The sequence below is a fragment of the Grammomys surdaster genome, unplaced genomic scaffold (assembly GCF_004785775.1).
Source record: "Grammomys surdaster isolate TR1022 unplaced genomic scaffold, NIH_TR_1.0 170, whole genome shotgun sequence".
NCBI classification, from domain to species: domain Eukaryota; kingdom Metazoa; phylum Chordata; class Mammalia; order Rodentia; family Muridae; genus Grammomys; species Grammomys surdaster.
Window position 1 is genome coordinate 721,516 of NW_021604618.1, and position 9,666 is coordinate 731,181.

The window sequence follows — 9,666 nt, forward strand, 5'->3', positions numbered from 1 at the left end:
TCTCTCTCTCTCTCTCTCTCTCTCTCTCTCTCTCTCTCTCTCTCTCTGTCTTTTCTCAGGGCCTTCTCTGATCTTTTTCATGCTCTTTTTAAATGTCCATGTCTTGTCTATGTAAATTCAACATTCTTATTTAAGGGCTATACACAGTCAAGAACTGTACACAGTCTTTTCTATTGTAAAAGAATAAATCAAGTCCAGAAGTAATAGTTAAATGGCTGCCAAAATGATTAATGAAATAAGTAGATACTCCCCACAAAGCCAGGCCCAACCATAAATATAAAGAATAACAACTGACATCTAGAGAAGAGAAATCTTCCTGAGAATTCCCTTCTTTTTCCTTTCCAGGTAAAAATGAATCACCCGTGATGTGATGTCTGCTGTTAGAAGTTCTAACCCAGATGCTGGCCTCTAAATTTATACTACTCAGACCTTTGATGGGCCATTGATAAGAACATCCATCAGCTAGAGATTGACATCACTAATCTGAAGAAATCCCTTGTTTCGCTATCTGAAAAGACCTCCAAATATTGCAAAGGACTTTATTGGACTTGATTTACTGTTTTACAATAGAACATTTCTTTAAGTGTTTCTTGGCCCTTAGAAATTCCTCTGGTGTGAATTCTGTTTAGCTTTGTACTCCATTTTTCAATTGGGTTATTTGGTTTGTTAGTGTCTAATTTCTTGAGTTCTTTGTTTATTTTGGATAATAGCTCTCTGACACATGTAGGGTGGATGAAGATCTTTTCCCAATCTGAAAGCTGTCATTATGACCTATTGACAATGTCCTTTTCCTTACATAAACTTTTCAGTTTTATGAGGTCCCATTTATTAATTTTTGGTTGTAGTGCCTGAGCTGTTAGCATTTTTCTCAGGAAGTTGTTTCCTTTATCAATGCATTGAAGGCTATTCTCCACTTTCGATTCTATTAGATTTAGTGTATCTGGTTTTATGTTGAGGTCTTTGATCCTGATCCAGTGCAGGGTGATAGGTGTGACTCTATTCACATTCTTCTTCTAAATGCAGACATACACTTAAACCAGCACCATTTTTTTCTTTCTTTCTCGTGTCTCTTCTTAAATATTTTGCATAGCCTTGATGTTTAAATAGCCATCAACACATATTTCTTAATTGACTAAATGCAAAGGGATTATTCAATTATGGCTGAAGAAATGATGAATGAAACAGATTTTCATTCATTATTTTAGCTAACATTCATTTTATTTCATTCAAAACAATAAAAATCTGTTAAAAATTCATTATCTCTGGTAGCAAATACTGACTGAAGAGTAGGTAAATTGGTGAAGGAGAATGTGTAAGGCACAGAGATGTATCAAGATCATTCACATCAATTGTCAATATTCAGTCATTGTCTCTAAGTATAGAGATAGTTAAGTATGATCCATATTCTTTATTTTCATTAAAATCAGTATATTTTAGAAAATGGTGTTCAAATTGTTTTTAGGAAAGGTATATACATGTCCATGCATCCACACATGCATTTAGTGCCAATAGGTACAGATGGGGCCAGTTGGTATTTTTATTACTTTTACATACTTCTGTAATTTTTCACATAAGAAACAAAATACAATTTCCCAAGGTTACAGTCTATGAAAATTTCATTTTTTGGAACTAGTTTACTGCAATATCTCAAAGGAGAACATTAGTTTTTTTTCTTATGAATATTAAGGTTAAGAGACAGGTAAAAACAAAACAAGACTGATTTCTCTAGTAAATACAGATGCAAAAAGTTCTAAAATAAAACATTTACAAATCTAGATTCTTAGGTTTGATCTTTTCTTAGTGTCCTAGATTTCTTAGATGTTTTCTGTCATAAACTTTTTAGAGTTAGTATTTCCTTTGAAGAACGTCTTTATTTCGTCAAGCATGTCTTCTATGCCTGAGATTCTCCCTTCCATCTCTTTCATTTTATTGGTGATGCTTGTATCTAGTTCCTGTTCTCTTCCTTAGGATTTCCATCTCCAGGATTCCCCTAGTTTGTGTTTTCTTTATTGATTCTATTTCCACTGTCTATTCTTGGATTCAACCTGTTTGATTGTATTTTACTGTATTTCTTTAATGGATTGATTCATTTCCTCTTTAAAGGCCTTTATCATCTTTATAAGATTAGATTTAAGTTCATCTTCTTGTGAATCAGCTGTGTTAGGATGTCCAAAGTTTGCTGTAAATAGCTGGACTCTGGTGTTGCCATATTACCCTACCTCTTGATTTTGTTCTCACCCTGGCGTTTAGTCATCTGGTTCTCCCTGGTGTTGGTTGGATGTTTCTGATGTTGGCAGTACTCCTCATGGAGGCTGACACAGCTATGAGCCTGACAGTGGAGCTCAGGAAAGAGCAAGCTGCTCCCCTCTGCTGGCTGTATCTCTGGTGGTCCAGACATGCAGGAGATTTGGGGGAGATTGTCTACTTTGGATGTTCCTGGGGCCTGATAGGACTCTTCAAGAAGGCAGGCAGAGCAGTAGGCTAAAAGATAGAGCTCAGGGAACAGCATGCAGCTCATCTCTTCACTTTTTTTTTCTTTTTTTTGGATAGGAGACTAAGTTAGGGTACACTAAGGAATCTGTAGAATGTCATATGACAAAGCCAGGATGGAAAATATGCTTCTAATTTCACTCAAGTTTTTGTTCTGTTCTATCATTTTTATGGAGAAAACAATAAAGGAGGAGGTGACGGATGATGAAAAAGAGAGAGATTAAAAGCAATAGAGACAGAGGAAAGACAGAGGGAGAGTTTAAGAGAGACAGAGTAAGACATGCATATAAACAGTCTGACAGACAGACAGACACACAGACACAGACAACAGAAAAACTATCCTTCAATGCTTCTATTTTATGATCTTTCTGAAAATGTACACAGGGAAAATGTCACAGCACAAATATTAAGTGATCTTTCTGGAGATGCCACAATGTGCTGCTAATTTCTCTCAAGATTACCCTAGGCATCTTATCTGATGACACATATCACTTTTCATAATTGTTTGCATAGTTTATGTATTATGGCCACTATGTACATATGTTCTGGTGTTGTAAATTGTTAAATGATTTACTTAGAGGTGGCTGAAGTTTACTTTGGTTTACAAATCTGAAATTTGAGTCAATAAGTAATTTGGTACCTTTAAGTTTTGGAATGTCTCCTGTGGAAGCACATTATGAGAGCCCATAGTGGCAAAACCTCTGTCAGTAGTAATGAAGTCGTGGACTTATAAGAATCTTCAAGAGCATGTCCTCAAAATTTGCAGATTCCCCACATTTTAAAGGTCATACCACTTCCAAGAAGTGAGTTGTGCTTTGTGGGCAGCTATAGTTGATCTTCAAAGTTGTCTTTAATCATTTAGGTTTCACAGGTAACCTAAGGCATTAATGAAGCACACTTTAGAGTTTATCTGGGGAATGTCTTTTGAGAGGTTTAACTGAAGGAAAGAGAGCAAATACGTTCTGACTGTTGGTGATACTATCCCAGGTGCTTGGATGTTCAATGTATACAAAGAAGAAAATGAGATAAAACAGAAACATAACAGAAACTGATAACTTGCATTCTCTTTCTCTACTTCTTGGTCCATAAAGTTGTGATGAGCCCTTGAGGTGATGTAAATAGTCACAACCAAATACTCCTATTGTTATTAACTCTGTCACTCCTGTCTTGTCATGATATGGGAAAATACAAACCCTTTGTCTTGTATACCATTCTTAGGTATTTGGTTATAGTTAAGGTAAAATATAATTAATCCATGAACATTTTCAGGAAAATAGTCTGAATGATGAGGAATCTCAGGCCAAGGAGAATCTGTATTAAATTAGTAGCACAGGCTGCTTTCTATCTAGTTAATATTCAAGGAGTTTAACCTTGAATATATTTTACATGTGCTTCTTAAAAAATTGAGATGAACATCACAAAATATGTAATTTAAATTGTAGTATGCACTATGTCCATCTTCCCTCTGTAGTACAATACTGAATAAGATTTCTATATGCTTTAATTTTGCTATTTCTTTCTTTATAGTATTAGTCCTAAATTAATTTATGCTTTATACAATTAACTGCTGAATGCCACTCATATTCCCACATTACACTAAGCATTAGACAGAGCTATCAGCAATGACAGAATTAGGCTTAGATCTTTTAAGAGAAGGCAAGAGAGATTTCATTGAAATAACAACACAATTAAGTTTAAACTGCATATAGCAATGGTGACTAAAATACATTTATAGGATAATACAATGTGTAATATTTGTATGAAAAGTTGTGATTGACCTAGTCTGACCCATCTGAGGCAATAGACCTTGGTTTGAGAACTAGACTGAACAAATTAAATAGGTGGAAAATGGCCATAAGTTATGGATTTAAAAAATATGACAGGATACATAAAGCCCTGTGGTGACAATGAGTGTGTTCAGTTTAAAGATAAAAAGAAGGTCAATGTAGGGAGAACTTAGAGGTGTTGGGGTAGAGGTAGCAGGGGGAGAATTACAGTGGCAAAGGATACTGAAGCAGGAGTTGGGAGCTAAAACTTGCTGAGCTATGTTAATTATTTTAATTCTATCATAAGGGCAAATACAAAGAAAATCAAGTGAGAATGAAGGCTTTTAAGCAGAAGTGACATTCTGCATGCAGACAAAATGGGAATGTAAATCAGGATGCAGAGAAGAGGATGAATTGAGGGGAGCTAAGAAGGAATGCAAAAAACCCAAACAGACAAACAAACAGACAAACAAAACCCACATGGTTACTGTTAGGATAATCCAAAGAGGTGGGAGACTGTTTAAACCAGGCTGCAGCTGATCTTGGGCATAGAAGTGGAGACATTCAAGGTGGATTAAGGAGATATGACATTCAGGATTTCTTAGTTGTGATGGGAAAGGAAGTTGTCAAATATGACTGACAGCCATCAGGCAAGCAGTAAAAGATTAAAAGAAATGTCATTCGTTGAGAACAGGGCACATAGGAAAATACTTTAGATTGTGAAATGCCCAACAATTCTTCTCCTTTTGGATACATTCATTTGCAACTTTTGATTAACGTGTGAAGAAAATATCTGCTTATTGAATCCTCAGAGGAGAATTGATAATGATCAATGTAAGCACAGAGATTGAAGCTCTGGGTGTAAATGAGCTTCAAATTATTTGCTATAGTTTTAGATAAAACTGGCTTAGGGGAATTTAAATAATGGTGAGAAAATATGATATTGAATACATGATTGAAGTACTAGGAGGGAAAACTGTCCCATGAAATCAGATGAGAATGGGAAATATAGAATAGCTAAGAGCCTTCAGTAGTGGGGAGGATGTTTTTGGATGACAAGCAGAGAGAAAGAAAGCTAGCAGAAAGAGCTAGGCAAGCTTGTGAGGTGAGGAGAGTCCATTCGGAGAGGGAGGTGATCTCAGGCGGGGTCAGAGTTGTAAGGCAACAAGATTAGTTACTCCGGGGAAAAATGTCTATTCCCAGAATGTTTCCAGTTTCTTTTACTTTGGAAGCAGAAACTATAGCATTCATTTGCTTATTTATGTGAATTGGAGGTACTATTTAGCTTTTATGATTAAAGGGAAAGGCAAGAATAGTTAGCTATATTTAAGGTAAGCATTTTGTCTAAAGGTGTTTAATAAAAATGATAGGGAAGGAAGTACTTGGAAGGACTTTGAAAAAATGACGAACTGAAGAAATCGGTTTTAAAATTACCCAAGGGAACATTATTGGAAAGCAACATAAGCTTTTATGGAAGAGAAGGTTATTGTAACTGAGAAATTTTGATTTGAGACACAAATTGGACAAATAGCAACAGAAAGGGATAGACAATGTGATCTGATATAATAGAAGATGATTATTGTAGACTTTAAACAATGGGAAAGGAAGAAGTTTCTATAGTATTGACATGAGAGGGAAATAGGATTTGGACATGTATTGAGTAAAGTGGAGGGTAGAGAGAAATGGATTTTGATCCAAGAGTTTTTGGGTAATGACAAATTCTAGAGAAAGTCACCGATCAAAATGTCTGTCTACAAACATGGAATTGGTTGTAGATTCTGACCTAATAAGAAAAAAACAAGACAAGCCATGAAAAGGTAAATGAAGCAAAAGAGTAAGAGAAAGACCATTCACGAAGAACAAAGCAAGTAGAACAAATATTTTAGAACATGGAATGGCCAAGATGACTCTTCCTGGACACATCCACATGAAGTTGTTTATGTGTGATAAGATTAGCTGAAGATATGCTTATCCATTTGTCCAGCCTAGATCTCAAAGTTGTCATGTACCAAGACAGCTATCAGTTGGCAATCACTCTCTATGTCTCTCACACAAACAGTAGATTATGAAACAGTCAGTTTCAAAGATCAACACTGAATATTAACTTGAACATACTACTATATCTACCTAGCAATGAGGCACATGTGTAATGGGTGCAGAACAGTGGGAGTCACTTTATTTTGAGAATGAAAGAGAACTTCACTTTGAGCTAGTAGTGGTGACACCCCTGGGGCTTTGGACTATTCTTTCTAAGAAGCGTATAGCCCATTTATGAAGAGGTAAAGTGATTATTTCTAGACTAGAACATTACATTTCTCCCATACCCATCATATTGGGCTCCAAACTTATGTTCCATGATGGCCAGAGTTTAGCATTGTTGTCAGTCTCACGACCTCTTCCCAGAACACTAGTTTACATTGCCAAAATGTTACTTTACATGATGGAGTTGTGGTTGATAAGATACAAGGGAGCATATGTCTTTTATGGTTGAGATGAATAAGCATAAATGGTTTACCTCTCAAAGTCTTGCTTTTCTTTGTTGGCTGATTGATGATAAGATATTCTTATGGACAGAAGATAATGGAGCAACTGCAAAAATCAGCTATCTTGAGTAAAAGCACTAAACCTTCCCATCAGATTCTTTTATGAATAAGAAATTGGTTTTGTACCACAGTCTAAGGTTTCAGAATTTCTTTGTTTACTCTACCTTATTCTGAATAATGTATGTGTGTAGATTTGGTGGTGCAGGCATACCCAACAGATCTCAGGCTTACTGCAAAGGCAAGGCGCTCTGTTTTCAAAACTGATATATGGAGGAACATCATGAAAGTATATCTTCAGAAGAAGACTGTTTTTCCATCAAGGCAAAGGAATAATAATAATTTAAGAAGCCAAAATTAAGTTAAAATAACTGGAATCTATTTATTTTAGAGCACTGTTTTAAGAGATACAGTTGAACTTGGCATAGCAACACATGCTTGCGATCAACACAGGAGGCTGAGTTAGAGAATTGTTGAGTTCAAGGTCACTGTGATTTACATAGACCCTATCTCAACATTTAAGAAAAATAAAAATAAAACAAATCAAGACAAAAGGGTTAAAATTTGGGAAAGTAAATATTGTTCTTAACAACTTAAAACCTAGGAAATACTAACACACTGATTCCAGACTTTCAGACAACAACAGAGCTCTAGGGCTTAGAGGGACTTAACAGAAGAATGGCCTGGAAAGTCCAGGCTTTAAGTTGACCTGATTAAACAGTGGTGGTCCTGGGCCTCATTGCTGAAGGTATTGTGTTGTTCCTTGTAGAGTGATGACTGCTTCCTCTTTACCTCCAGTGTCCCTGAAGCCACAGTGGTAGCAGTTCTAGCAGCAGCTATGCTCTGGTTGCACTTGATGACAGTGACAAGGAATTTGATTCTTTTTTTTTTTCTTTTTTTCTTTTTGCCTTCTTGGACTGACTGTTCTTAACCCTTCTCCTGAGGCTATTAAAAGGACACTGTATCATGGAGGTAGTCTCTTGATTCTTGAAGCATCTTCAGGCCAGTTACAAACTTCTTTATGATGCCATTAGAAAATTCTGGTTCTGACAGCTGTTTCCTGAAGATACTGTCTGTGATATTCTCAAGCTGCAGAATTGCTTCCTAAGGCGATATAATTCCTTTCAGCCTTGTTTCACTCTGAAGGCCTTAATTTTATTTCCCTTTAGCCATAAATGTCTTCTATTTCTCAAGGCAGCCTTAGAATGGCAGTGATTACTACACCAGTCAGGGCTCTTTGTTTGAAGGCCTGATGCTGAAAGTCTCTCTGATCTTAGAATCAACAAAACATGCTTTTCCTGGGAGAGAGGATAGTTATGCTGCTACAGATAATGCAAAATACACAACTCCACTGTGTTTATGGCTAGAGAATTTTAATGAAATCTATGGTTTATTTTTACATGAGGAATAATCTTGGTACTAGCTTCACTTCAGTATTGTACTTTTAAAATTTTTCATTCTTTCATTTCACAGATCTTTTTAGGTTAGTTTATAGCTAGCATGTTCCTTGTCTGTCTCAGTATAGGTTTCAAAACGATAATAAGTCTTCTGTTAGAAATAATGAAGGACATATACAGACAAAGAAAGAAGGAAATAAAAAATTAAAATAAAGAAAGGAAGGAATTTTTTGTCAGTCTTCCCATGGTCCTTCCTCAGAATGTGCAATGTTTGATTGGGTCTCCCTGACTTCAGCTACCAATGTGCAAATGCTATAGTCACTGTAGTTGAGTAGCCCCTAGTGCATGCATGTGTGGGAAATAAAATATCAGAAAAATAACTCTTCTTGAGGGTATTCATAAGTAACTCTTAGAATTTGAAAAAATATATTTAATGCAAGGCCTAATGCATTAGCCTATAATCCTGGCTATCAGAAGACTAGGGGGAGAAGTGTCATAAGGTCAAGGCTAGGCAAATTTGAGAGTCAATCTCAAAATAAAAAATAAAAATGTTTGACTGAGAAGATGTCTCAGTCAATACATTGTTTGCTACAAAAGTGGGACAATCTAATTTCAGATCCTTAGAACCCAAGTAAACAGTTGACTATAGCACTTTGTGTTTATAATCCAATTGCTCAGGAGGTGGAATCAAGAGGATCCCTGGAAACTATTTTAAATGTGTGAAAGTGTCTGTACGTGTGCAGGTAGACACACACACACACACACACACACACACACACACACACACACACACACACCACATACCAAAAGACAAACAACAGTAAAACTGGAGCTGGAGTTACAGCTTAGTGATGGAGAATATAGATTATACTCAAGCTTCTGTGTGGGAAAAAAATATAGGAGATCTCAGTGGTGGAGTCCGGAAGGCTTCCTCGTGGCGGTGGGTCCCACATGCAGGAGGAACGTCTAATGTTCCAGCAGCCTGCAGGCTTTGGCAGCGGCAGGCCCCAATGACACGAGGAAGTCCTTGGTTCCAAAAGGGTTTATTGTCATGGCGAATGGTGGATGAATCTGGAAGTACCCCCATAAAACCCAGGCCAGTCCCAGGCCGGGTGGTGGTGGCGCACGCCTTTAATCCCAGCACTTGGGAGGCAGAGACAGGCGGATTTCTGAGTTCGAGGCCAGCCTGGTCTACAGAGTGAGTTCCAGGACAGCTAGAACTACACAGAGAACAATGTAATTCTATGGAGACTAGACTACTTTACAGGACCCTGGGTTCTGGGGGCACGCCAAACTCCTGCCGATTCTCACGCAGAGTCTTGGAGTTCTAGGCAACTTCCCAGCCATGACCCAGAATACCCTTACGCAGTCCCACACTTCTGGAGTAGTTCTCTGGGACACTGAGCTGCCTTTCTATGTGTCACTTATCTATTCTTTTGTCATGTTTTTTGTCACTTCCTAACTGTGCCCTTC